The 26959-nt window shown below is 43.4% G+C and overlaps 1 protein-coding gene across 5 annotated transcripts in view; it reads right to left on the minus strand.

The window, feature by feature from the left end:
* ADARB2 (adenosine deaminase RNA specific B2 (inactive)) overlaps positions 1-26959 on the minus strand; it is a 367014-nt gene that overhangs the window by 274369 nt on the left and 65686 nt on the right. The gene's annotated exons all lie outside the window — the stretch shown is intronic.

A 26959-nucleotide genomic window follows, 5' to 3' on the forward strand; every position in this document is an offset into this window, starting at 1 on the left:
AAATCTTCAAAAGGAGGTTTTTGTGTGGCATGAGAGCTCAGTTGTTTTTAATAAGCCGCATATTACAGGATATTTCCAGGCTACTGATTTATTATTTACTAAATTTATTTCTGGAACTATTTGGAGTTTTCTGCTGGGGAAGGGACATAGCTCAGTGGCAAACCATCTATTAATTTGCCAAAGGTTACAGGTTCAGTCACTAGCATCTCCAGGTGTAGCTGGAAGAGACTTATCCTGAAACCATGGAGAGCCACTGCCAGATAGTGCAGGCTGTACTGAGAAAACAGGCTAATGATCTGACTTGGTATCAGGCAGGTTCCTATGTTACTTGGGGGTGTGTGTATTTGTTTGTGAGGAATGGACCAAAAGATCACTGCAAGTGTCCCTAACTGACTTACTCAAAAGAGCACCTCCAATGAGCATTAAGGTAGGGTGCCTCCTGCCACACCTGTGTACAAACTGGACTTGCAATGTGTGCATGTGTATGTTCTGTCTCTCATCTGGGCATTCTGGGATTCAGTGGATTGTCCTCCCAACTTGCTACAAACTTGCTTCAGACTCAGCAGGTTACGATTTAAGTCAGTTGCCAAATAGCTATTAGAGTGGATCAATCAAGTGGAACACGATAGCAGGTGCAACAAAAGGAAGAAAAAGAATATGCACATTTTCTTTTCTTAAAAAATGAATCATGAAGACACCTGTACAGAGTGTAATAACTTATCAACCACTTTCAAACTAGGCAACGAAAGGTGGGAGCAGGAGGAAGGGGGCAAGAAGAGTAAAAATGCCCATCTATTATTGTGACCATTTCTACTTCGGCTTGCTTCAAGACACAGTGGATCCAAACCAGTTTTACCCACATGTAATATCTGCAAATGTGCTCCATTTTCCCATTCGAAGTCATAAGGAGAATATGAATTAAATCTGATTTGAATTATTGGCTTAACCAAACAATAGCACGTGCCATTCGGCCACCACTATTTTGCATCTCCAACAGTGACATGGGTTTTGCTTCAAGAGCAGAACATCTCGGGTGTTCATTCACAGAGCCCTTCCTTTTTACAGCCATTTCAGCAGATCAGACCATCCTTGGACAAGCACACCCACAGACAAATGCAATATGTTAACAGATTAACCCAAGAGATGTGGCAGCAGGAAATTCCCATGGCTGTCCATGATGGGGAAATTGCATTTGATGAACATTTGCATTGCTGTGATGCTGTTTAGAACCACTTTGTTACCATCTGCTGCTTCCTTTCCTTTGATGGCAGACTGATTATGAACTTGCTTCATAGGCATGTTTGCCCGGTGCCTTCCTTATTAGCTTTTGGATGTCAGGCTTAGGATACCCTTTCCACCTGAGCTTCTGGTGTCCCTTGATCTGTTTTCAGTTATCTATTGGCTGCTGATTGCTGCTTTTAGACCTGCTCTTTCATATATATATCGCAAACACACACACACATCATTGAAAGCCCTATTGGTGGAAATTCATTTAAACTAAATAAAGAACTTGCACCTTTCCCCTTTCTTCTTCCACTTCACGTTCCTCAGCCTTATTTTCTCACAACAATGTTTGATCCAACGGGCTGTGGCAATCCTTGTAAACAAGCATCCACTATATTAAGGCTAAGCGCTTGAACAAAAATCACAAGGGTTGCCAGAGTGAATAACATTTAAAAGGTGGCGTGGGAAAAGGAGGTTGAGGACAAAAAGGAAAAGCCAGAAAATGGCACCAGGAAGGTCAGCACCAACACACACAAATTTGCATTAGCAATAAGCCCCAACATCTGCTGAAAACAGGAGGCATTTTTTCCAGCACTCCTGAAAATGCATCCCCAGATGAGCTAAGTACTTTTTGCCCAACATTCAGAGACCTGATCTGGAGATCATAGGAAGGGGCCTCATACTGAGTCAGACCAATGGTCCATCTAGGTCAGCATGGTCTACCCTGAGTGGTAGCAGTTCTCCAGGATTTCAGAGAAGGATCTCTCCCAGCCCTACCTCAAGATGCCTGGGATTGAACCCGGGACCTTCTGCATGTAAGGCAGAATCTCTACCACTGAGCTACGGCCCTCCCCACTATATACACTGGGAACTGTCATGTCTTCTGCATAGATTAGAAAGACCGAGCTGCTGCTTGTCCTTGATACCGCCATCCTCCGAGAATATCAGTGAATAACTGCATAATGGAAGCAATAATAAACATATTAGGTGATACGCTCCTCCAAGTGTTCCCTTCTGCTTTCTTTTGAATATGGAGAGGAGATATTTTCACACACACACACACACACACACACACACACACACACACACTGCATCCAGGATTGCAAAGGGGGCCTCATCAGTGCTTTTTAAATAACCGCATATAAATCCTAAACTCTATGGGTAGTATCCATGATTAATGGCATTCCTTCGACATTAGGCTGAGTCATTATCAGCCCGTTGCCTCTCAACACTTGCGATGCTGTTAATTATTGTTGTCTAGCTCGAAGGGATGTTTTCAAAACAGTCTCACTTTCCGCAACTGTAATGGCATTGTGAAGCCGGCATGCCAAAGCAGCAAGCTGCAACTGATAGTTAACAAAAAAAGGCAACCAAGAAGTTTAGAATAATTTAGCGGCACCTCAGATTATCAAGCTTTAAAAGCTGTTTTGAGATGGTATTAACTGCCAGCATTCTACTTTGGTCTCAATCTGGCAGGGCCGGAGGTGTCTGTCCCTATTACAGAGCTATATCTTATGTTGCAAATGGCATATGTACACCAATTTACAAGGGGGTAGATTATGACTAAGTTTCTGATTACAGAAGGCTTTCTTGGTAGTGGCGCTCACCCTGTGAAATGCCCTCCCATCAGATGTTAAGGAGATGAGTTAAACCACAGAGCCTAGGGCTTGCCGATCAGAAGGTCGGCGGTTCGAATTCCCGTGATGGGGTGAGCTCCCGTTGTTCGGTCCCAGCTTTTGCCAACCTAGTAGTTCAAAAGCACACAGTGCAAGTAGATAAATAGGTACCGCTCCGGCGGGAAGGTTAACGGCATTTCTGTGCGCTGCTCTGGTTCACCAGAAGCAGCTTAGTCATGCGGGCCACATGACCTGGAAGTTGTACGTCAGCTCCCTCGGCCAGAAATGAGCGCCACAACCCCAGAGTCTTTCATGACCAGACTTAACTGTTGGGTTCCTTTACCTTTACCTTTTTTAGAGCATCCAACAGAACCTATTTTGTGGGCTAACTGCACAGACAGATGACTGCCATCTGCTCTGTGTAAGTTGCCCCCCATATATGTTTTAGAAATGGAAGCTAGTGAAGAATCGGGGTGGCTCACCTTTTGACAAATACAGATCAGGAGAAGCATATTATGATGGAGCTTCGTTAGCACCCTGGCTGCATGTTACTTTCCAAGCTAAAATGAAGGTCATCAAAGCTTGGATCAAGGAGCCAAAGTAAAGTCATTCTTTTCCAGCAGGCAAAACACTTTGCAGCAATGTAATCTTGTTGTACAAGAGGATGCAACTTTGTTCAACAATTGATTACACAATGTGTTTCCACTAGTGCAACTGTTGCCTCGGATTCTTCTGCCTGGCAACATTGAAACTTGCCCTTAAACTAGCTGAGAATGTGGGATGAAAGCTCTGCAAGAGTGTGAGGTGGCCATGCCCATTGGGTGGCCCCAGAGGGTTGGCGAAAGGGGAATGTTAGCCCCTTGGTTTAAAAAGTTAGCTTCCACTGCTTTAAAGAAAAGGAGCAAGATATTCTGCCATCTTCCTGCATGTGCACCCAAGGTAGGTAGGATGGATGCAGCACATCGTTGGGGAAACTCAACTCAGCATTTTCTGTGATATCAAAGAAGATGCTTTGATATCACGGTAGCGAATGCTGGAAGCTCGGTGCCACCCGAAAGATGCGCTTCAGCATGCTTTGGGACTTGCCTGTTCCACAAGTCAACATGAAAAGGATTCTTTCAAGACACTCAGTCTGCAAAAGCAAACAAATGCCTCATCTATGCCATCACAATTCAGTGATGCAGTTGCGATCCACATTACACTGTTGCACCGCTACCCTATACATATGCATATACTGATCATTCAGTTTGTAGTTATTTATTCTGTGCTAATTTTAGTCCCTTTGTTCATTTTTGCATCATGTGTTTCCTTGGTTTACATTTATTCCCCTCCCACACACTTTGGCTGAATCCATTTCATATACAGTGGAACCAACATTGGCATATGGAAACAATGCAGTCTAAATAAACCAATAGATACTCATGTTGTCAATAAATAAATAATCCCCCACTATTCCCAACAAAGCTTTCCACCCAAACCACTAGGCACACACCTCAAAACAAATGCATTTTAATTTCTCTGAACTGCTTGCTGCCTTCCCCCTTCTTTTGCCACACTTGGATGCATTGAAGTAAACCAGATGGTATTTATAGAAGCCAATTTTTATTGAAGCCCTTGAAAGATAGTCTCAGTGTTTCTCTGAGATCCAATGCATATTAACTGAAACTAATACATTTCTGAAATGGAATAGGTTGCTGCTACTGAACCAATTCGGGGTCTTTCATGGCTCATTTGCATAGTTTCAAACTACATTTGAAGCACATCAATATATATAATTATATGCACCCCTGATACAGCAGCCCTCAAGCACAATGTTAGGATTCTCATGCGTGCATGGGTCCTTTGGAAGAACAGAGGCCACCCCATTCTTCTCAGGACTTGGGAATACTCAACCTCCTCAGAAGGTGGAACATTACCAAACACTGAAGAGCATGAGATGGCCTTTGCTCCATGTCCAAAACAGAGTTTCACAGGGCTATGGAGCCAGAATGCCTGCCAAGTATTGTCAATTGGCTGGTTCATTATTTGGCCATGTCCTGGCCTGGTTAAATATCCTAGGGATGATATGGCTCTCAACAGCTGCTAGCCATGATGTCTCTGCTCTGTCTCCACTGCTGGAGGCATTCATCCTTCTGTATATCGGTTGCTGGAAACCACAGGAGGGGAGAGTGCTGTTGTGCTTGGATCCTGTTTGCGGGTTTCCTACTCTTTGGCTGGCCACTGTGAGAATGGAATGCTGGATTAAATGGGCCATTGGCCTGATCCAGCAGGATCTTCTTATGTTCATATGGAGTCAAGAAGACCCATATGTAAGAGGCAATCTACAGTGCCCCATGGGACCATTCAACAGCAGTGGCAGCAATGAGGGCCTCTTGCTCCTCAGCCTTGCAGTGGTCAAGGTCACACACGCATTTGTGCCTCACTTAGGAACCCCTCACCCCACCCTGAGGTTGTCTCCAGGGGGCTTCTGTGCATTTCTCCTTGCAACAAAACCAGTTAAACCAAATGGACCAGCTTTTCCTACTGGTTACTACAGTGGCACAAATCAGGACAAGGAACCAGTATTTCCACTAGCTTCACTGCATTAGCCATGAGAGAAATAAGGGCCTCCGATCTGACTTGGCAAGCTTCCCAAACAGGACAGGACACTGTGATTTATGCAACTAATGTAACCATATAAGCACAATTCTCTCTGCTCATTGTTACTGGTCTAATAAATTAGTCCTTTAAAATGTTTGACTAGTATTTGACCAATATTTGAACTTGGACGCCTGGAACTTCTCTTCTCACCTCAGTCCTGTGCAATTGACATGTGCACAGAATATAAAGTTGGAAAACAGAGCTTTGGGTGTAGCTCTACTAACCTGAATTTCATGGATCCTTTTAAAGGAAAAGTCTCTAATTTGAATTTTGCCCAGTCATCTAAGAAGATGATACATTTTGCCAGCTGGGAAATTTAAAAAGTAGTATTAAAACCTGGGGGTGGGAGTGGAGAATTTGATTTTTTCCCCAAATCCAGATTTTCAAGAAAACTTGCTTAAATCAATTGGATCCATCTAGCCTCCTGCTATCTATGTCACCTGGCAGAGTAACCCTCCATTCTGAGGTCTTGGGCAGAAGATGTTTCTCAGCTGAGCTAACAGAGATACCAGGATAGAACAGGGTTCCTTCTGTATGCATCCATCACTATGCCAAGGAGGAGGTAACTCATATACTATTTCCTGAAAGGAAAACGTATAGCATTGCCCAGTGCAAGGCACCACACACAGTGTTTTATTTGAATGTTTCAGGTTTCAAGTGACATACATTTTCTTTAAAAAACAAACAAACACCCACTGGTCTTTCAGTTTTTATTCCACTCACAGAATTCAGAAAACAAAAGAAATCTCTTACTTTTAGGAATGGGCTTCAGAGACCAGAAATTTCTTAAGGTAACAAGGTATGAAATTTCCCTTTTCATACAGCTCTAGTTTTTAAGTATCTCTTCTGAGAAGCTGCTGAAGTGACTCCAAGAGGCATTCAGTACTTCCTTTGGCCCACATTCTAGAGAAATCTTGTGCAGTCTCTTCTGATTCACAAAAAAATAATAGTAATTGATAGCTCTTAGCAATGTAGTGTCCTAGTAGAACCTCTCACAAGTGCAGCTAGACAGATTGCTTTGATGGTTTTAATGGTATTCTCTTGGATTATTGCATTTTAACTTTTTGCAACCCAGCTTGAGATCACTCATTGTGATGAAGGGCAAAGATATACAGTAAATCTTATGGGTGGTACACCATTTCTACTAAGAGCAGACCTGCTTAATGGGTCCAACTCAGTCATGCTCATTAATTTCAATGGGTCTACTATGAGTAAAACAAAGTTGACAATTACCCTTTAAACAAGTTAAGTGTCCTGGCTAAGGTGAAAAATATCCACCACATTTTCTTCATTGCTGTAACACCAGTCTTGACCATGCCCCTGCAAGCCCAGGAGGTTTGGCCAGGTTCCAAAGCAGAGGTCTTTTGTGTGTGAGAAACAACAACTCATATTGCCAAAGCTTTGTTCTTTTTGGCCATAGATTCTCAAATTGATTCAGATATTGGAATCAAAACTGACTGAACTTGCAAAAATGAAAAACCGGGGGAAACCAACATTGACAGATTCATCCATCCCTATTGCCACCTTGGCCACAAAACTGTTGCATGTCTCTGGGACCAGTTGTGCCAGCAATGGCTGCAGATGTCCTTACTGCTGCCAGAGTAGTATTCCTATGGCCGGAGCCAGCATCTTAACTGCTGTAGCCTCTGGCTATGCCCTCTCTCCATCCTCTCAGGCTTTGGCACATTAAGGAGAGTCTCTCAGACAGCATCCATCTGGAATGCCTCTCCAAAGTCCTTAGCTCAGTGGTAGAACATCTGCCTCACATGCAGGAGATTCCAGGGTCAATCTCCAGCATCTCTGGTGTCAGGCTTCAGGAAAGCGGCTCCCTCCCTCCCTTTGGCCATGGATGAGCAGGACAAAGCAAAATGAGTCTCTTACCATTTAAAGAGATTTTAGTGATGACAGCTCAAGAGACCATCTTGGAGAAAAGGTGATCCCAATTAAGGTTTCCCCCCACTTCCCTCTTACTCACTTCCTCTGCTTGCAACCTGATCTTGCAACCACTGTGCTTTTTGTATAGCCACCTTATCTGCTCCACATGACTTTGGACTGATAGGCTGGACACTTTCTAGCGAGAAAGAGCCTGTTAGCTCTCTCTCGTCCAGTTCTTCTTCACCTTGGTGTTCACCCCCCAGTCCTTCCCAACTTTGGTCTTCAGAACTATGCCCCTTGGCAAACCACTGTTCCAAATCTATACTGCTCCTCTGCTCCTGGGCAGCTCCAGGATCCTGGTCAGGAGCAGGGGGAGGGGGAGCCTCCCACCATTCCTCATCAGAGCTGTACTCCTCGGCCTGGTCTCTGACATCTGGGTAGGTCTGGGAGAAACCCTTGCCTGAAAAGCTGGTGAGCCAGTGCCTGTCAGTGTGGGCAATGCTGGGCTAGATGGACCAATGGTTTCACTCAGCATTAAGCAGCTTCCTGTGCCTAGCAAACACCACCGATGGGCAGAGTCCAAATCTGCTGCCAAACAAAGGGCAAGTCCCCTTTCTGTTGGTAAGGTTCGCGATCAAGACACAGGATCAACAGCAAGCGCACCGAAATGAATAGCAGAGAAAGAGGCCTGCACAATTATCTGAGAATGAAATGAAAAACGTCAGCTTCCTTAAACAGCCTATGCAATAATGTGCGCCTGTGTGTGTAAGCCTTTTCTCCCTACTGGTACAGATTGCACCACATCCCCGTGTTTTACTAGCTTAGGAGCACTTCACAAAAATGTGCAGTTAATGATTTATTAATAATTAGTTTAAATAATTTACTTTACAACTGAATTAACATGCCGGCAAAGTTGCACACCACTCAGAGCGGGAAGCAAATGCTTTTTAAGGGTCTAAGTAATTTAATTAGCATGTCCTTTCTCCCTCCCTCCCTCCTTCCCTGGCTTTCTCTGCCGCTGATGTATCTGTTTGAGTCACAAAATATGTTTTTTCTCTGTTGTTTAGTGGAAAGGGGAAAACATGGGGGGGGGGCTAATTTAGGGATGCGGGGGAGAAATATGTTGGGGAGAGGGGGTTTGTGTCATTTTGGGATAAAAGCTCAGCTGAGGTTTTTGACTGAACTTAGGTGGCTGGAGTTGATTTTTTGAAAGCTGATAGCTTCAAAAGAAGACTTGGGATTGCATGATAATAATGGGCATTAAATTACCTTCTCTCCAGCAGAGTGTATCATTTGGAGTCAGGTCATAAACAGGGAAAGGAATCTTTGGTTCTCTTTTCCTTGATGTAAGGGCGCCTTGCAGAAGCAGCAGCAGCAGCGAAAACTCTCTACCCTGCTCTAGTTAGATGGCATTATGATTCTCAAAGCACAGCGTTAAATCAGATGCTAAGTGGAGAAAGGAACAGACTTCTAATCATTGATAAAGATGGGATTCATTTGAATGAGAAAGAAGGCTTGATGGGTCGGGGGAAAGGGTGACATGTGGTTTTTGTGTGTGTTTTTTGTGTGTGTTTTTTGCTTTTACCTTTCAAAGCCATAAGTTTCAAATGTTAATTTAGATGCAAAACAACGACATACAGTTTGTTAATGTGATGCCAGAGTCTCCCCTCCCCAACACATGGGTTGGAGATGTACAAACAATGAATAATAGCAATTGTTGCAGCATTAGTCAAATAAATAAGCCATGGAGTCAGCCTGCTGTTCCAGGCTGATATCAAATGGAACACCATGCTGCTTCTCCATTGCTTTATGTTCACAGCACAGGGGTACATAGGGAATGTAGGGGCATCACAAAATGAGCCGCCAGAAGCTCTGTATTTACCTTTCCAAAGGATAACAAGATCCCACAACCACAACTCTCTAAATTAGCGTATTAAATAGAGGAAGAAAAGCTTTCTATGTCCAGGGGACCATCAGGCCTTGTCATGTATCTGTATTGGGGTAGCCACTGTGGCACCCTCCGAATGTTGTTGGGCAGCAACTCCCATCATCTCTCATGCTGGCGGGAGTTAGAGTTCCACAATATCTGGAGGTCACCAAGTTGGCTCTATAAGAACTGAGAGTGGACCACGAGATATGCCTCATCTTCCTACTGGTAGGTTGTTTTTTTTTAAGGAAAACTCTGGTACTTGGAGACACAAGGAAGCTGAACCAATTTTATTTTTCAACAAAACTGGTAAAACAAAAGATGTGTCAGGAGACAGAATTCCTTCAAGAAGCAGTAGACTTATATACAGGTTGATTCATAATGAAGTATACAGTTTCCATTTAACTGTATACTTCATTATGAATCACCCTGTATATTAATTTCAGTGGATGTTACAGGCTTCTAAACACACAGCTTAATTTTCACTTCAGTTTCTTAAACTAATTGCAAAGGTGTTACAGGTTAGGTCTTAATGCTTTGGTTCTGAAACAAGGTGGTATAACAACACCAACAATTTGTTATTTATACCCTGCCCATCTGGCTGTGTTTCCCCAGCCCCTCTGAGCAGCTCACAATAGAATATTAAAAACCACTTTCTGTTGGTTTCCAAACCTTCCATAAATCCTGAAGCTCCTCTTTTAGACCAGGGGATCCCCACACCCTTCTAACTGGTTTGGAATTGTTCTTCTCTCTCCAGAAGATCTTTCCCCTTCTTATGGAACTGAGAGCCAAGTAGACTGTTTCCTCACAACTACACTTCCCCTTTCTCAAATTCAGCCTCCCAGTTCTCACTTGTCTGTACACACTTAAAAGACACTAATCACTGTATTTTACTCCAACACCCAGCTCAGAGACTTCCTTCTCTGGCTGCAGATCTTTTTCTCAGGGTGAATTACAGTGGTACCTCGGGTTACAGATGCTTCAGATTACAGATGCTTCAGGTTACAGACTCTGCTAACCCAGAAATAGTACCTCGGGTTAAGAACTTTGCTTCAGGATGAGAACAGAAATCGGGCAGTGGCGGCGCAGCGGCAGCAGGAGGCCCCATTAGCTAAAGTGGTGCCTCAGGTTAAAAATACTTTCAGGTTAAGAACGGATCTCTGGAACGAATTAAGTTCTTAACTCGAGGTACCGCTGTACACACAAAGTGCTGTCTCCACCCCACTCTGACTAGCTGTACCTGCAGCCAATCAGAGTGAGGCTCCAGCCCAACACTCTGTGAGACACTACCCTCTGGAGGAATTCTGCTGCACTGCCTGACCAAACTCTGATCTACCTGAGCTTCCCATCACAACCCCATGTGATATTCTCGTGCAACAGCATAGCACAGGGAAAGATAGTCAGAGGAGGGAACGCTGACTTGCAGGGCAAAATGCCTGCCGTTGCATAGGAAGCTTCCTTATAAGAAGTCAGATCACTGGTCCGCGGTGGAGGCTGGGGCTCATTGGGACTGGTAGGGTGGAAGGCTGGGAGACCAACAGTAGGTGGAGCAAGAGTCAATGACAGTCAGGCCCAACAAATTCTAGTTCTGTCCCCATTCTTCTCCATGCTGAGATCTTCAAGGACTAAGGAAGAAGCAGATGACAGGCAGTGCCAGTCACAAGCTGGCTGAAGGCAGATGGATTTTGATCGTTGGTCCATTTTCTCTAACGGGCCAATCTCTACAGTTAGTCCATCTACTTCAGTAGCCTAACAAAGATGACTAGTAGCCTTACCTGGAGACACCTAAGGGCTGCATTCCCTTCTGGGCAACTTCAGAGGACCACATATCAATGCTGAGCATTGATGCAAATTTTAGCTTTGTACAATAGGCTAGTTTCTGCACATGCTCACACATGCTGTATCAGAATTATCAGACATGTTTCAATGAATCAAAAAACTTGGGATGCAAAGCAGGGTTAGTGAGGAGTGTGGCCTGATCTAGAGGGGGTTGGAAGCTCCCATTGGATTCACACTCCTGGTCTACAAGGACCACCTAAGCTTCAGATTCCGAAGACTTATATATTTGAGTCATGTGATATAATTCCTCTAACCCTTCCATTGCAGATACCTTATTCTTGCGTGTGACATCTCTTTTCAGAGTATAAGCCCACAAAAGTAGGGGCTGTTAATCCAAAAAATGTGTTTTTATTCAAGATGGGAAGACTCAATTTTAATTCCTAGAGACAATCTTAGCCCGAGAAGACTACGGCTTCCAACCTCATTTCCACATCTGTAAGAATACAGTTAACTTGGAAGGGGGCATCTGAATTCTATAAGGATTGAGCTCATGTTAAACGACTTTGTGAACTGTCAGACATAACAAAGTAGAATGAATAAAATTAGCTAAGGTAAATGGGTGGGGGGTGGGGGAAGAGAATCTTATTAAAAGCCCAGAGTAAGAAATCAGGTTCATTATTCCAAAAAGAGACAGATTCACTTTTATTTTAAAACAAAATGGGAAATCCAACAATGCGGTCACCTTTAAGTAATGAAACCTAAATTCAACTCTGGTGTCTTCAAATAGGCTGGAAATGCGGAGAAACGCCCCCAAAAGATGTTAACTTTGGCAAAGGTGATGACAAGGTTTGAATGGAGCGCAATTGAATGCAGATGGCATAATTGCGATCTCATTTAAACTAATGATGTGAACAATCTAATACCAGTGCTTGCAAATGCTCTGGGTCTTTGTTCATAACAGAGCCTTTAAAAAGGGGGAGGGAGGGAGAAGAGGTATATTTGTCCTATTTACATAATGAATGAGTGTGTGGGCATCAGCTGCTAACCATTTACTACAGAAAAAGATTAAGAAACACACACACACACACACACACACACACACACACACAGCAATCTCTGCTATCCTTTCCTGAACCAGGAAAAGAAATATGTGGGTGTACTTCAATGCCACACATATGTAACCATGTAATTAACAATTATGTGGGCACTAGGTTTTATCACACTAACAACACTTTTTTAGCACTTCACTGACTGCAGTCCTTATGCCACCTTGGCATATAAGGACTTTTTTCAAGAGCCAACCTTCTGCCAATATTCCAGGCTCCCAAGACATGACCAGGCAGTTTCCATTTGCCCAAGGTCAAGATTATTCCCCAGTCACCCTCACTGGAAGGGTACAATGCCAATTTCTGCTCCTGGGCATCTTCAAGCTACACAGTGAAATTACACAGTGGCCTGGTATGCAGATAGCACTAAGCCATGGTTTGTTTAACAAAGCCATGTTTTTGTCTCACAGAAAATTAAGCAAACTGTACCTTGTTCCTCCCAAGTTTGGGGTTTCCCCCCAGCTATACTTGTTTCATGTACACAGCTTGGTGATCGTCTTAGATGGAGCAATGCCAAGGTCCATAAGCCAACAACAAACTATAGCTTCAGATGGTGATTTGTTGATAAGAAACAAATAATAGTTACGTCACTAGGCAGTGAAGGAGAAAAGGGGAATTTCTCTTGATACAAAATCAGAGTCAATCGGTAAATTTAGTTGTGTGCTTAAATACAAATACACAAGCAAAACTAAACAAAAAAATCATATTAATCCAACATGCACTCCTACTTGTTTTGTTCATTAGTTGAAATACAATTGCTCTATCATTACACGTTTTAAAAGAAATAGGCTTGGTAGCTCACAATTCCTATTGAATTAGTGTCTTACAATTGCTGTGCGCAACCAAAAATATTACAAAATCTGTTTTAGGTTTATGATATGTAGGCATAATTAGAGATCAAGAATTCAGAGACTCAGAAAACAAAAAAATTCTAATAAAAATAATGTGTTTGCCACAATGCACTTTGCAGGTGACAGCAAGGATATATCACCAAATTCCCCATATATAACAGGTATGTCCAAGGCATAATTTTTAAATGCAGGAAGTATTTCTCCAGGGCTTTGCTCAATCTGCAGCATGCTTGCAAGTTTGCCAAGCTGTTCTGCCCCTGATTTACTGTACTGCAAGCAGCACTCTGTCACTGTAACTAAGCTGGCTGCTTCGATCAGGGTTTTGCTCTCCCTTAGCATCTTGCTTACAGCAAAAAAATTATGCACTTGCTTGTATGTTACACATAAACACACACTGTTTTTAGCCACCTGCATCTATCATGGAAAGTTCCTAACAAGACTTTGGGGCTGAGGGAAGGGAAGAAAGACAGGTGTCTTCTTTTGGACAGTATGTACACACACACACACACACACACACACACACACACACACACGTGTTGTAGATTGTCAAGAAGAACACAGAAATGCACCAGGCCTTCCAAAAACTGTCACCAAAAGATTCAGTTTCTCTGGTCCAAATACCAGCATGAACACTCAGGGTAGACCTTGACATGACGCTGAAGGTGGCAGACTTCCCTTGTCCATAATGTGTAGCTAGGAGTGATGAGACACCATTCAACACTGTCCTTTCTCCACAATGTTGGCTTGCGACAACTATGTCACACATTATGGAGACAGGGTGCCGAATGTGGCACAGCACTGCGAACACACCTCATTCAAGACGCAGCATCTCTCGCCCTTGGAGATTCTGTTCATTGGCATTCTCTAGCCAGCACAGACATGGAATTGTTTGGTTATCAGGGCTGGGGCCAAATGAGCAGGCGAGGGCAAAGAGGTCAGAGGTGAGAGGGAAGTCTTTGATGTCACTCCATAGTCAACAGCGGCAAAAGTATTCTTATCCCAGAAATGGAAGCAAGAAAAAATTCCGACAAAAGAAGAATGGCAGACAAAATTAATGGACTATGCAGAATTGGACAAAATAACAGGAAGAATTCGAAACCTGCGAGACCAGAGATTTACAAAAGATTGGAAGAAACATATGAACTATTTGAAGAGCAACTGTAATCAACAAATTATGCTAGTAGGACTACAAAAAGTTTTGTAAGGAGAAATATATGAAACGTTATAAATTAGAAAAAGAATAGATATATTAGTTATAAGACTTAAATGTAATAGGGGAAAAAATGTATACTAAGTGATTAGATGGGAAAATTTTCAGACGAGATTGATGGAAGTCATAAACTTGTACAAGATGTAAAAGTTTGTTTAATTATTGTTGAAAATGATATGTTAAAATCAATAAAAAATTATATATATATGTGTGTGTGTGTGTGTGTGTGTGACGTTACTCCATCATCACAATGAGGAGTATAGTTTGGAGCAAGAGTTATATAGGACCAGCCAGGTCTCTAATGGTTCCATAAGTCACATGTTCCTGGGCAAGCTGAAAAGCTGCAATTCCAGCTCAGAGATTGGCTGGTAATTCTTGAGAGCTGTTCTGGCACTGCATAGAATAAAGTCCCTGTGCTCTGCCGCCTGGTTCAAGTTTCCTGGTGCTTTATTTTCCTTTTCCAAAATTAAACTGCAGCACCATAAATTCCTTTCAATGGGAGTCCAAATTCACTCAAGTGGGTAGCTGTGTAGTGTCCACCTTAAATCCAGGCATGTGGATGAGGCTTGTGTGGGGAGGTAAAGGTAAAGATAAAGGGACCCCTGATCATTAGGTCCAGTCGTGGCTGACTCTGGGATTGCGGCGCTCATCTCTCTTTATTGGCCGAGGGAACCGGTGTACAGCTTCTGGGTCATGTAGCCAGCATGACTAAGCCACTTCTGGCGAACCAGAGCAGCACACGGAAACGCCGTTTACCTTCCCGCCAGAGTGGTGCCTATTTATCTACTTGCACTTTGACGTGCTTTCGAACTGCTAGGTTGGCAGGAGCAGGGACCGAGCAACGGGAGCTCACCCCATAATGGGGATTCAAACCGCTGACCTTCTGATTGGCAAGCCCTAGGCTCTGTGGTTTAACCCACAGTGTCACCCGCATCCCTTAAATGAGGTAGTCCTCATTTAATCCTCAAAACAACCCTGTGAGACTGGTCCAAGTTCACTCAGTGAGCTTGATGGCTGAGTGGAGATTTGAACCATGGTCTGAGACTCTAACCACTGCACCACACTGTCCCTATCCTAAGCAGCCACACTGGTTAGTCAGTGCAGAAAGTCAATATTTGGTGCTGGAAAAAGAGAGGGAACAGTAAAAACAAACAATACTGAACAGCAATATAAAAAGACTTGAAGAAGCATAATCTTATCCCACTCACTCCAATTCCACAGTTGTTTCCTGTTTCCCTTCACACTCGTATGCAGATCAAAACTTTACCCGGCTGTGTTCTGTTTTGATCCTGACTCTAATGCATTTTCATGTTTTATTGCTCATGTTTTATAGGTGGCTTTTATTTGGGTTGATTTTTTTTAAACACGAGATTTTAAATATCTTGCTGTAAGTCGCTTTGTGAGCTTCTTGTAAGGGAGCAAAAAACCGAAGAAGAAGCCATTAATAAGTGAATAATTATAATAATAATCCCCCCAGATCACAACTCTCCTTCCCCTTTTGCTGAGTGTCTGGGGTCTGCTTCAGCTTGACAGCTTCTGACGCAGAGATTCATACTCATGCTGGGAGTGGGGTGGAGAATCACATGTAAATGTGCCACACAGACACACAATTGTCTAATCTTCCGGGAGCCAGAATGTCTCAACCCACACTTGTTGTCAGATTTAAATCAACAGGTTGTTGTTGTTATTAACATTTCAGATGCATGCTTTATCAGGGTGTGAGCCTGATAAACAGACATGTATGAAAAGAATTTCAAATGACTGCCCTAGAAATTGTTTCCCTTCTGCAAAATTCCAGTCAAAGATGCAGTATGTTTAAAGCATAATTCTCCCTTACAAAGAATCTTGGGAACTGTGGTTTACCCCTCACCTAGCTATAGGTTGCAGCACCCTTAAACTACAATTCCCAGGATTCTCTAGAGGGGGAAGCATGTTTTTCATGCACGGTGTATGCAGTTGCAGACCATCCCTTCAGCATAGAAGGTGCCATAATTTCTGCTGTTCTCAGGTGTGACTGTGTGCGGAGTGTGTCTGGCACTAAATATGGGAGCTGCCTGGTCCCAGAGAAACAGCCCATGCATCATACTAATGTTATCCTGCCATCTTCTGTATACTCTTAATCAGCCGGCAGCTGTGTTTTGCTTGATTCCAGAAATACAGCAGCGCTGTATATATCAAGCAGAAAAAGTGGGGGTGCAAAAAGCCCTACTGCGCCACATATCTGTTTCCAAAACCTGCAGTTATGAAGGGGGGGGGGAAGGGCTATGGACGGGGCAGCCAACCCCTCTCCCCTCCTTGTGTCATTTCCGTTTTTTGTTGTTGCTCGGTTTTATTTATTGCTACCACCCGATCCTTTTGAGGTATAATTAAAAAAGATAAATAACCGTATCATCGCCCATAAAGATAAATGGATAGTTTGAGGCTTTTTCTGTATGTATTGCATTTCCTCCTTCCTATGCGGGAAAATGAAGATTTCGGTCTTTTCATTCAGATCCCTTTTATAAGGAAAGTCGGGCAGGGAACACACACCCTAAGAAGCTAGATTATTTTGATCCATCTCCCTTGCACCGGAGCAACTGATTTTATGACAAACACAATAAGGTCATCCGTTATCTGTCTTCAGTGGCTATCCTGGCGGGCAAATACTTGGCTTTGTGTCAGGAGGAAAACACAGAACGCAGCACTGGAGCCCGCCATTAGCACCATTAATTGATCCACATACGACTAGAGGATTTTCCAGCAGGGATAACTGCCAAACTACAATACAGTGGTACCTCAGGGTTACATACGCTTCAGGTTACAGACTCTGCTAACCCAAAAATACCTCGGGAGAAGAAGAAGAAGAAGAAGAAGAAGAAGAAGAAGAAGAAGAAGAAGAAGAAGAAGAAGAGTAGTAGTAGTAGTAGTAGTTTGGATTTGATATCCCGCCTTTCACTCCCCTTCAGGAGTCTCAAAGCGGCTAACATTCTCCTTTCCCTTCCTCCCCCACAACAAACACTCTGTGAGGTGAGTGGGGCTGAGAGACTTCAAAGAAGTGTGACTAGCCCAAGGTCACCCAGCAGCTGCATGTGGAGGAGTGGGGAATCGAACCTGGTTCACCAGATTACGAGACTACTGCTCTTAACCACTACACCACACTGGCTCTCTCAAGAACTTTGTTCAGAACTTTGCTTCAGGATGGGAACAGAAATTGCAAGATGATGGTGCGGCGGCAGCAGGAGGCCCCATTAGCTAAAGTGGTGCTTCAGGTTAAGAACAGTTTCAGCTTAAGAACGGACCTCCGGAACGAATTAAGTACGTAACCAGAGGTACCACTGTAAATGTTAAAACTCTTGGGTGCTCGTCTTACCTTTCCAACCCCCAAACATTTCTGGCAGCTTAAAAGAATTTTAGTTGAACATTTGCCTCTCAGCCAATGAAAATCGGACCCAAAGTCCACCTAAGGCCACCATCCCATTACCAACAATAAGCAGACAGATGCTTCTATGAAGTCTACGAGCAAGCAGTGGAGGTCACTGTTCCCACCCATCCTTAGCACCTGAAATTCAGAGCCATGCCACCTCTAAACACAAAGAATGGCTAGCATAGGTCCAGTAATTTCAGTGGGTCTACTGTGAGTAAAAACTAGTGAACACAGCACATGGCTTAGGTCCAAGCTATCTGGAAAACTGTACCCCTATTGGATGAATTTTGATAAGTAGGGGATGATATATTAAACTTAATTTATTTCCCCAGTCTCATGTGAGTGAGGTTTAGAACTTTAGCCTTTGTTAAAATATTAAAGTCACTTTGCAGAATTAAAATGGAAACTAGAGACTAGGCTGCTTAGTCTTAAATACACTTATCCAGACAGCCTCATCAGGCTGGGTCCACCCTCTTTCCCTCCTACAAAAATAATCAGAAAACAAACTGTGTAGTAAGAAAATATAAAAATTACTCACATGTAAGTCTTGCCAGGATTCAGCAAACTACAGTGGTACCTAGGTTTAAGAACAGCCCTGTTTACGAACTATTCGGTTTATGAAGTCTGCAAAACCAGAAGTAGTGTCCTGGTTCGTGAACTTTACCTCAGTCTAAGAATGGAATCCGAATGGTGGAAGGGCACTGGCAGTGGGAGGCCTCATTAGGGAAAGCACACTTCAGTTTAAGAACGGTTTCGGTTTAAGAACGGACTTCCAGAACGAATTAAGTTCGTAAACCGAGGTACCACTGCACGGTGAAGAATACAAGTTACTTTCTACATACTAAAATTACTAATGTTAAGTTGTAGGCGAACATATCAGACGACACAGCAATTCTTCCAAAGCAGCTCTTTATTTGTAAGCTGGAACAGAACTGCCTGAGGAGCTCAGTCAGCCTGCTTATATAGAGCTCCAGAACAATGTAACTGTTGCCATTTTCTAAAACTATCCAATCACTGAATGTCACTTTCGATCCTTCATTTGCATACAAACTATCCAATCACTGAACGTCACTTTCGATCCTTCATTTGCATAACTATCTACAGTATCCCTCTGCTGGCCCAGGGTGAGAACTTCAGTACATAACACCTAAGATGGCATTTGCTCCCAGGAGAGAGTAAATGACAAGTCCATCTCCATCAGCACACAAACAAAAGAGAGAGTGATCTGGGGCAAGGAGGAAATGCTAAGGATTAAAATCCTTTTCTCAGTTTCCTGCCACATAAATTCATGGGAAATGACATCACAGAGGTGTCTTCTCTAGGAATTCTACTCTCTGAGTCTTATACACCATACCCAGTTATACACTTGTACAGTAAACATGAATTGTCGTTTTGGCTGCAGATTTCCCCCACAATTCCCTTATATAAATCTGCCATCCTCATAGGCGGGATGCAGGAGAGGGGCTTATTAGTGGCTGCCCCCAGACTTTGGAACTCTCTCTCTAGAGAAACTAGACTGGCTCCCTCCTTGCTCTCCTCCTGCTGGCAGGTGAAGACTTTTGGGAACTGGCTGCTTTTAATGGAAGGATTGGTGCTGCGCTGATTTTTATTTTGTCATTGTTTGTATGGTTTTAATAGATTCCATATGTGTATTTACTCCTAACAATGTTTAATTAGTTCTTAATTATTGTTTTTTCTATGTTGAATCACCTGTTGAGTCAGCTGCACTGGATGACACCATAATATTCAAAAGTCCCCTCTCACGCCTCCAGCCATCATTTGTCCTAAACTAAAGAGCTCCGAATATATTCAGATAATATTTGTTCCCATTCTCCACACCTTTTCCAGCTCTTACAATGCCTTTTTTGAGATGTGAAAAAAATCACAAGCTATTCAAAATCAGACTGCACTTTAGATTTGTATAAAGGCATTCTGATACTGGTAGTCTTATTTTTACTCATAGAATCATAGAATCATAGAATCATAGAGTTGGAAGAGACCACAAGGGCCATCAAGTCCAACCCCCTGCCAAGCAGGAAACACCATCAGAGCACTCCTGACATATGGTTGTCAAGCCTCTGCTTAAAGACCTCCAAAGTAGGAGACTCCACCACATTCCTTGGCAGCAAATTCCACTGTCGAACAGCTCCTACTGTCAGGAAGTTCTTCCTAATGTTTAGGTGGAATCTTCTTTCTTGTAGTTTGGATCCATTGCTCCGTGTCCGCTTCTCTGGAGCAGCAGAAAACAACCTTTCTCCCTCCTCTATGTGACATCCTTTTATATATTTGAACATGGCTATCATATCACCCCTTAACCTCCTCTTCTCCAGGCTAAACATGCCCAGCTCCCTTAGCCGTTCCTCATAAGGCATCGTTTCCAGGCCTTTGACCATTTTGGTTGCCCTCCTCTGGACACGTTCCAGTTTGTCAGTGTCCTTCTTGAATTGTGGTGCCCAGAACTGGACACAGTACTCCAGGTGTGGTCTGACCAGAGCAGAATACAGTGGCACTATTACTTCCCTTGATCTAGATGCTATACTCCTATTGATGCAGCCCAGAATTGCATTGGCTTTTTTAGCTGCCGCGTCACACTGTTGGCTCATGTCAAGTTTGTGGTCAACCAAGACTCCTAGATCCTTTTCACATGTACTGCTCTCAAGCCAGGTGTCACCCATCTTGTATTTGTGCCTCTCATTTTTTTTGCCCAAGTGCAATACTTTACATTTCTCCCTGTTAAAATTCATCTTGTTTGTTTTGGCCCAGTTCTCTAATCTGTCAAGGTCGTTTTGAAGTGTGATCCTGTCCTCTGGGGTGTTAGCCACCCCTCCCAGTTTGGTGTCATCTGCAAATTTGATCAGGATGCCCTTGAGTCCATCATCCAAGTCGTTGATAAAGATGTTGAATAAGACCGGGCCCAAGACAGAACCCTGTGGCACCCCACTAGTCACTCTTCTCCAGGATGAAGAGGAACCATTGATGAGCACCCTTTGGGTTCGGTCAGTCAGCCAGTTACAAATCCACTGAGTGGTAGCATAGTCAAGACCGCATTTTACCAGCTTCTTTACAAGAATATCATGGGGCACCTTGTCAAATGCCTTGCTGAAATCAAGGTAGGCTACATCCACTGCGTTCCCTTCATCTACCAGGCTTGTAATTCTGTCAAAAAACGAGATCAGGTTAGTCTGACATGACTTATTTTTCAGAAATCCATGCTGACTATTGGTGATCACAGCATTCCTTTCTAGGTGCTCACAGACTGTTTGCTTAATGATCTGTTCCAGAATCTTCCCTGCTATTGATGTCAGACTGACTGGGCGGTAATTATTTGGGTCCTCTCTTTTCCCCTTTTTGAAAATAGGGACAACATTTGCCCTCCTCCAGTCTGCCGGGACTTCGCCTGTTCTCCAGGAATTCTCAAAGATGACTGCCAGTGGTTCTGAGATCACATCTGCCAGTTCTTTTAATACTCTTGGATGCAGTTCTTCTGGCCCTGGAGACTTGAATACATCTAATCTAGCCAAATATTCTTGTACTATCTCCTTAGTTATTCTGGGCTGTGTTTCCTTTGCTGAATCATTTGCTCCAAATTCTTCAGGTCGGGCATTGTTTTCTTTATCGGAGAAGACTGAGGCAAAGAAGGCATTGAGGAGTTCAGCCCTTTCTGTGTCCCCTGTTTGCATTTCACCATCTTCTCCTCTGAGTGACCCCACTGTTTCTTTGTTCTTCCTTTTGCTACGAACATACCCATAAAAACCTTTTTTGTTGCTTTTAACCTCTCTAGCAAGCCTGAGTTCATTCTGTGCTTTAGCTTTTCTGACTTTGTGTCTACACGTGCTGGCTATTTGTTTGAATTCCTCTTTGGTGGTTTCCCCCCTTTTCCATTTTTTGTACACATCCTTTTTTAATCTTAATTCAGTTAAAAGTGCTTTAGATAGCCACCCTGGTTTCTTTAGGCATCTTCCATGTTTTCGTCTCATTGGTATTGCCTGACGTTGTGCTTTTACTATCTCCCTCTTAACAAACTCCCAGCCATCATGAACTCCCTTTCCTTTTAGTATTGCTGTCCATGGGATCTCACCCAGCACTTCCCTAAGTTTTATGAAGTCGGCTTTCTTAAAGTCAAGAAATTGAGTCCTAGTATGCTTGGCTGCTACTTTCCGCTGTATAGTAAACTTCAGAAGAGCATGATCACTCGCGCCTAATGATCCTTCCACATCTACCCCACTAACCAGGTCATCAACATTGGTTAGGACCAGATCTAAAATGGCTGTTCCTCTTGTTGCTTCTCCCACTTTCTGGACAATGAAGTTGTCTGCAAGGCCAGTGAGGAATCTGTTTGACCTTATGCTCTTGGCTGAGTTTGACGTCCAACAAATATCCGGGTAATTGAAGTCCCCCATTACTACTATCTCCCTTCCTTTTGCATACTTGGCCATCTGTTCCAGGAAGGCAGCATCTATGTCCTCCGTTTGGCTTGGGGATCTATAGTAAACTCCCACAATGAGGTCTCTGTTATTCTTCTCTCCCTTAATTTTGACCCAAATGCTCTCACTTTGGCTTTGAGGTTCTAAATCTTGGATCTCTTCACAGGTATACACATCCCTGACATATAACGCCACTCCTCCTCCTTTCTTGTCTGGTCTGTTTCTCTGAAATAGATTGTATCCCCCCATTATTACATTCCAATCGTGGGACTTATCCCACCAGGTTTCAGTGATGCCTATTATGTCATATTTAGTTTGCTGTACCAAGAGCTCAAGCTCATCTTGTTTATTTCCCATGCTTTGCGCATTAGTGTACAGACATTGAAGTCCATTAATCATTCCCCCGTGTCTCTTATTTAAGGATTTTTTCCTCCCTCCACTAGGTCCGCGTGCTGTTTGCTCCATTTGGTCTATGACATTTGGATGATCATCTTCATTAATTGATAGACTCCTACCTTCAGGAGCACTGTCTCCCTCCCCCACATTAGTCAGTTTAAAGCCCTCCTGATGAGGTTTCTGAGATTTTTGGCAAAAACATTTCTCCCAACCGTTGTGAGGTGCAGCCCATCACTTGCCAGAAGTCCATCTTCAAGAAACTGCAGTCCGTGATCTAAGAATCCAAACCGTTCCTGTTTACACCATTTGCGAAGCCAGCTGTTCACTTCCACTATTTTCCCCTCTCTCCCTGGGCCACGTCGTTCAACTGGGAGGACAGACGAGATGACAATTTGTGCATTTAGTTGCTTCAATTTCCTGCCGAGAGCCTCGTAGTCTCTTTTGATCTTCTGGAGGCTATTGTTTGCAGTGTCATTGGTTCCCACATGAACCAAGAGGAAGGGGTATTCGTCAGTGGGTTTTATGATTTTTTGCAGTCGTTCAGTTACATCTTGGATCTTAGCCCCGGGGAGACAGCACACTTCCCGAGACATCTTGTCAGGCCCACAGATCACTGCTTCTGTTCCCCTCAGTAGGGAATCCCCTATCACCACTACACGCCTCCTCTTGGGTTTGGTCGGGGTTCTTCTGTGAGCTGTCTGTTCCAAGGTCGCCTGCACATTCCCTGAGGACTGACTTTGCTGCTCGTCTTCATATACCTGATCGACTAATACCTGATCGACTGATCATCTATGCCTGATTACCTGCATATAAGTGCTTTTTGTGGCATTGTAGTATTTATAACTTTCACTTTAACAGCCAAATCTACCACTCATAATTAGACAGAAATGCCATTACAGTCGTACCTCAGAAGTTGAACGGAATCCGTTCCGGAAGTCTGTTTGACTTCCAAAATGTTCAGAAACCAAAGCACAGCTTCTGATTGGCTGCAGGAAGCTCCTGCAGCCAATCAGAAGCTGTGGAAGCCCCATTGGATGTTTGGCTTCCAAAAATAGTTTGCAAACCGGAACACTCACTTCTGGGTTTGCAGCGTTTGGGAGCCAAAACTTTTGAGAACCAAGTTGTTCAAAAACCAAGGTATGACTGTACTTTGTCCGAGTAGATGCCATACATTCCCAATAATCCTGGGAACTGCAGTTTACCCACCACAGAGCTACAATTCCCTGCACCCTTAAGCTATGGTTCCTGGGATTCTGTGGTGGTGGTGGTGGGGGGGGGGGAATGTGCTTTAAATGTAAGGTTCACTCACAGCCTGTGTTTGTGCTGGTCCATTAGGGCAAATACAGTAGTACCTCGGGTTACATATGCTTCAGGTTACATACGCTTCAGATTACAGACTCCGCTAACCCAGAAATAGTGCTTCAGGTTAAGAACTTTGCTTCAGGTTGAGAACAGAAATCATGCTCCGGCGGCGGGGCGGCAGTGGGAGGCCCCATTAGCTAAAGTGGTGCTTCAGGTTAAGAACAGTTTCAGGTTAAGTACAGACCTCCGGAACGAATTAAGTACTTAACCCGAGGTACCACTGTTGAGCACTGCTCCACTAACTCCAGTCTGCCCTTATCCAGCCCCAGCCACCTTCTTACTTACAGCCAGTCTAAGGAGAGGACAGTATTACCTCTCAGCTTCCTCTTCTGTAGTCTATGTGTTGCCCCTTACAGAATTCAGCAGCCGGAAAATGGGGACAGAACTGGAATTAGTTTGCTCCACTGACTTGGGCTCTGCCTACTGTTTGGGCTACCTGAATTCTGCCCCATCAGCCCTGATGGGCACCAGCCACCGCTGAGATGGACCATTGCTCTGTCTCGGTGTAAGCCAGCTTCCTATATCCCTGTGCATCAGTATATCCCTGCAAATATTCAATGACTCTACCTACTTTTATAGGATAGGTAGATGACATCTCTAAAAGGCAATGATTTATTGACTATCTCTTTCTTCCTTTCTGTTTTTTTTAAGGCTTGCGATCTTTCCCCTGGGGCCACTCATACTCACTAAGTGTCATTTGTAGTGGAAAGCGCTACGTTTGCATTGGCTGGGATTTGTGCTTGCATTCAGTATAGTCAGCATCCACATTATGTGCCTTAAAAAAAAGTTGATGAAATATTTGACAAGTTAGCTGCTTTAGGGAGTTTCATTTTTAGGGATGGGGAAAGGGGGGAGATGGTCATATTAGCGTGAACCAAAGAAGAAATGGTGTCTCATATATATATATATATATATATATATATATATATATATACCGTATTTTTCGCTCTATAACACGCACCCGACCATAACACGCACGTAGTTTTTAGAGGAGGAAAATCTGTAGGCATGCCACCCGTAGGCATTCCCTCCATAACACGCACAGACATTTCCCCTTACTTTCTAGGAGGAAAAAAGTGAGTGTTATGGTGCAAAAAATACAGTATACACACACACACACACACACACACACACACACACACACTCTGCAGGATAAACAGACATAAAATGTTTTATGCACTCAAACAAGATTCCCAAAGCCTAGCTATCAAAATGCTTAACTAAGCCTCCAAAAGGAGGTTTACAGGAATATTCTGAAGGCAACCATTGCGATTTCAGAAAAATGAAGGCTGAACATAAGCAGCTCTATGTTATCATGAAGATACAGGTGTTTCTGTTATTACATTTATATGCCACTTGTCTTTCATCATAGACGCCAAATCGGCATACACAGAATTTCCAGGCACTTGCTTCTCCAGACATTGAAGAAACCACAAACTTGGGTCACATCTACACCATACATATGAAGCACACTTGCACCACTTCTCCTAAGGAATCCTAGGAACTGCAGCATGTTGAGAGTGCTGAGAATTGTTAGGAGACTCCTCACAGAGCTGCAATACCGAGCACATAGTTCCCAGGATTCTTTAGGGGAGAGAACAGAAATCTAGTGGTCCAGGGTCATGGGCAGAAGACCTATCACTATTTCTGTGGCAGGGTCCATGTCCCCAGAGACCTCAAGCCACCCACTCAGCATGAAAGGGGAGCCTTTTAGTCACTGAGAAGAAGTCTTCCCACCCTTTGTGATGATTGGAGCCAATCAGAGTGAAAGGAGGTGAGTCAGCCATTGAGGATTGGCTCCTAGGGTCAATCTGGAGAAGCACACCCCAAACACAAGGTGCTTTGGTTTGAAGAGAATGATGTGTAAGTTTTGATATGTACAATGGAACTTCAAGGAAAATATAACTTAACGCCCTCTGAAAGAAGATATTGGAGCACCCCAAATCTGCCCATGTGCATGCGTAGAAAATAGTCAATACATGGAGATCTGCAATGATTGCTGCCCAATTATTTTTATTGCATAATTACAAGATTGACTAATCTTCTAAGGGGTGTGGCTGTGAGGGGCATGGCTGAGACTATCATGAAAGGACCCTTCATTTCTGTATTTTGCCACTACACTATTCTACTCACGGTAGGGGAGTGGCAGACGAAATTGATGGAATATGTAGAATTAGCAAACCTAACTAATCGAATAAGGGAACAGGAAGAAAGAGTCTTCAAGGTTGGAAGATTGGAAAACGCTTGTAGAATATTTGAAGAGCCATTGTAAACAGGTTAAAATATTAGCAGGGTTAGAGTAAATTCAGCAGTCTAAATTAAGTAAAGATATAATGAGAAAGGGGGGAATAGGGAGTAATTATAATATGCAGTAGTAATGGATAATTACGGTAAAATGAACAATGGGAGGGGGCGTGTATGGGTGTATTGATCGAATGTAAAAAAAAAAAAAGTAACAGAAAATTATGAGTAAAATTCTACTCATGGTGGAGGCAGGAGAAAGCCACGACTGGTCAAGTGGTGTAAGAGTGCTTTAAATGTACGGTATGACCTTGCTCAGTGTCAGCAAATTCTCAACCCATTTTGCCTTCACTGGTCAACAACAGCATAAAAACTGAGGGAAGGTTCCTCAGAGCTACATCAAATCTCTTTTGTGGTACCTAAAGTGAGAAGCCAAGATATTCTACAAGACACTGATAGAGGACATTATTACCATTTAAATGGTTTTCTTTCTCTCCCCCCCCCCCCTCTTTTCTTCTTCTCTGGGAAAAATGATTTTCATTATTACAGTTTGGCTGACGAAGGCAAGATTGACCTGACTTTCACAAACTCGCAACTGACTTCTGCGCAGAGGTTATCTCAAGGGTACAAAACGGGAAGTGTGCCGTTTCTCCTCAGGTGTGCCAAGGTGAACGGCTCAGAATGCCTCCACAATCGCTCTCAGCTATTCTCATGTGAGACAGATTGCGCAGCTTCTGTTTGGCTTTGAGGACGTTGGCGTGCCAGTCACCGGGGCCAAGGAATGACAAATTACCTCTCTGCCAATATCAGAGCTGGGACAGTTCTCTCCACAGCCTCCACCAGATGGGCCTAATTAAACTATTAGCCAATGAGCGAGGTCTGATGGCTCCATTAGGAATCCTCCT

Source organism: Podarcis liolepis (assembly GCF_965112155.1).
Source record: "Podarcis liolepis genome assembly, chromosome: 12".
In the NCBI taxonomy this organism is placed as follows: Eukaryota; Metazoa; Chordata; class Lepidosauria; order Squamata; family Lacertidae; genus Podarcis; species Podarcis liolepis.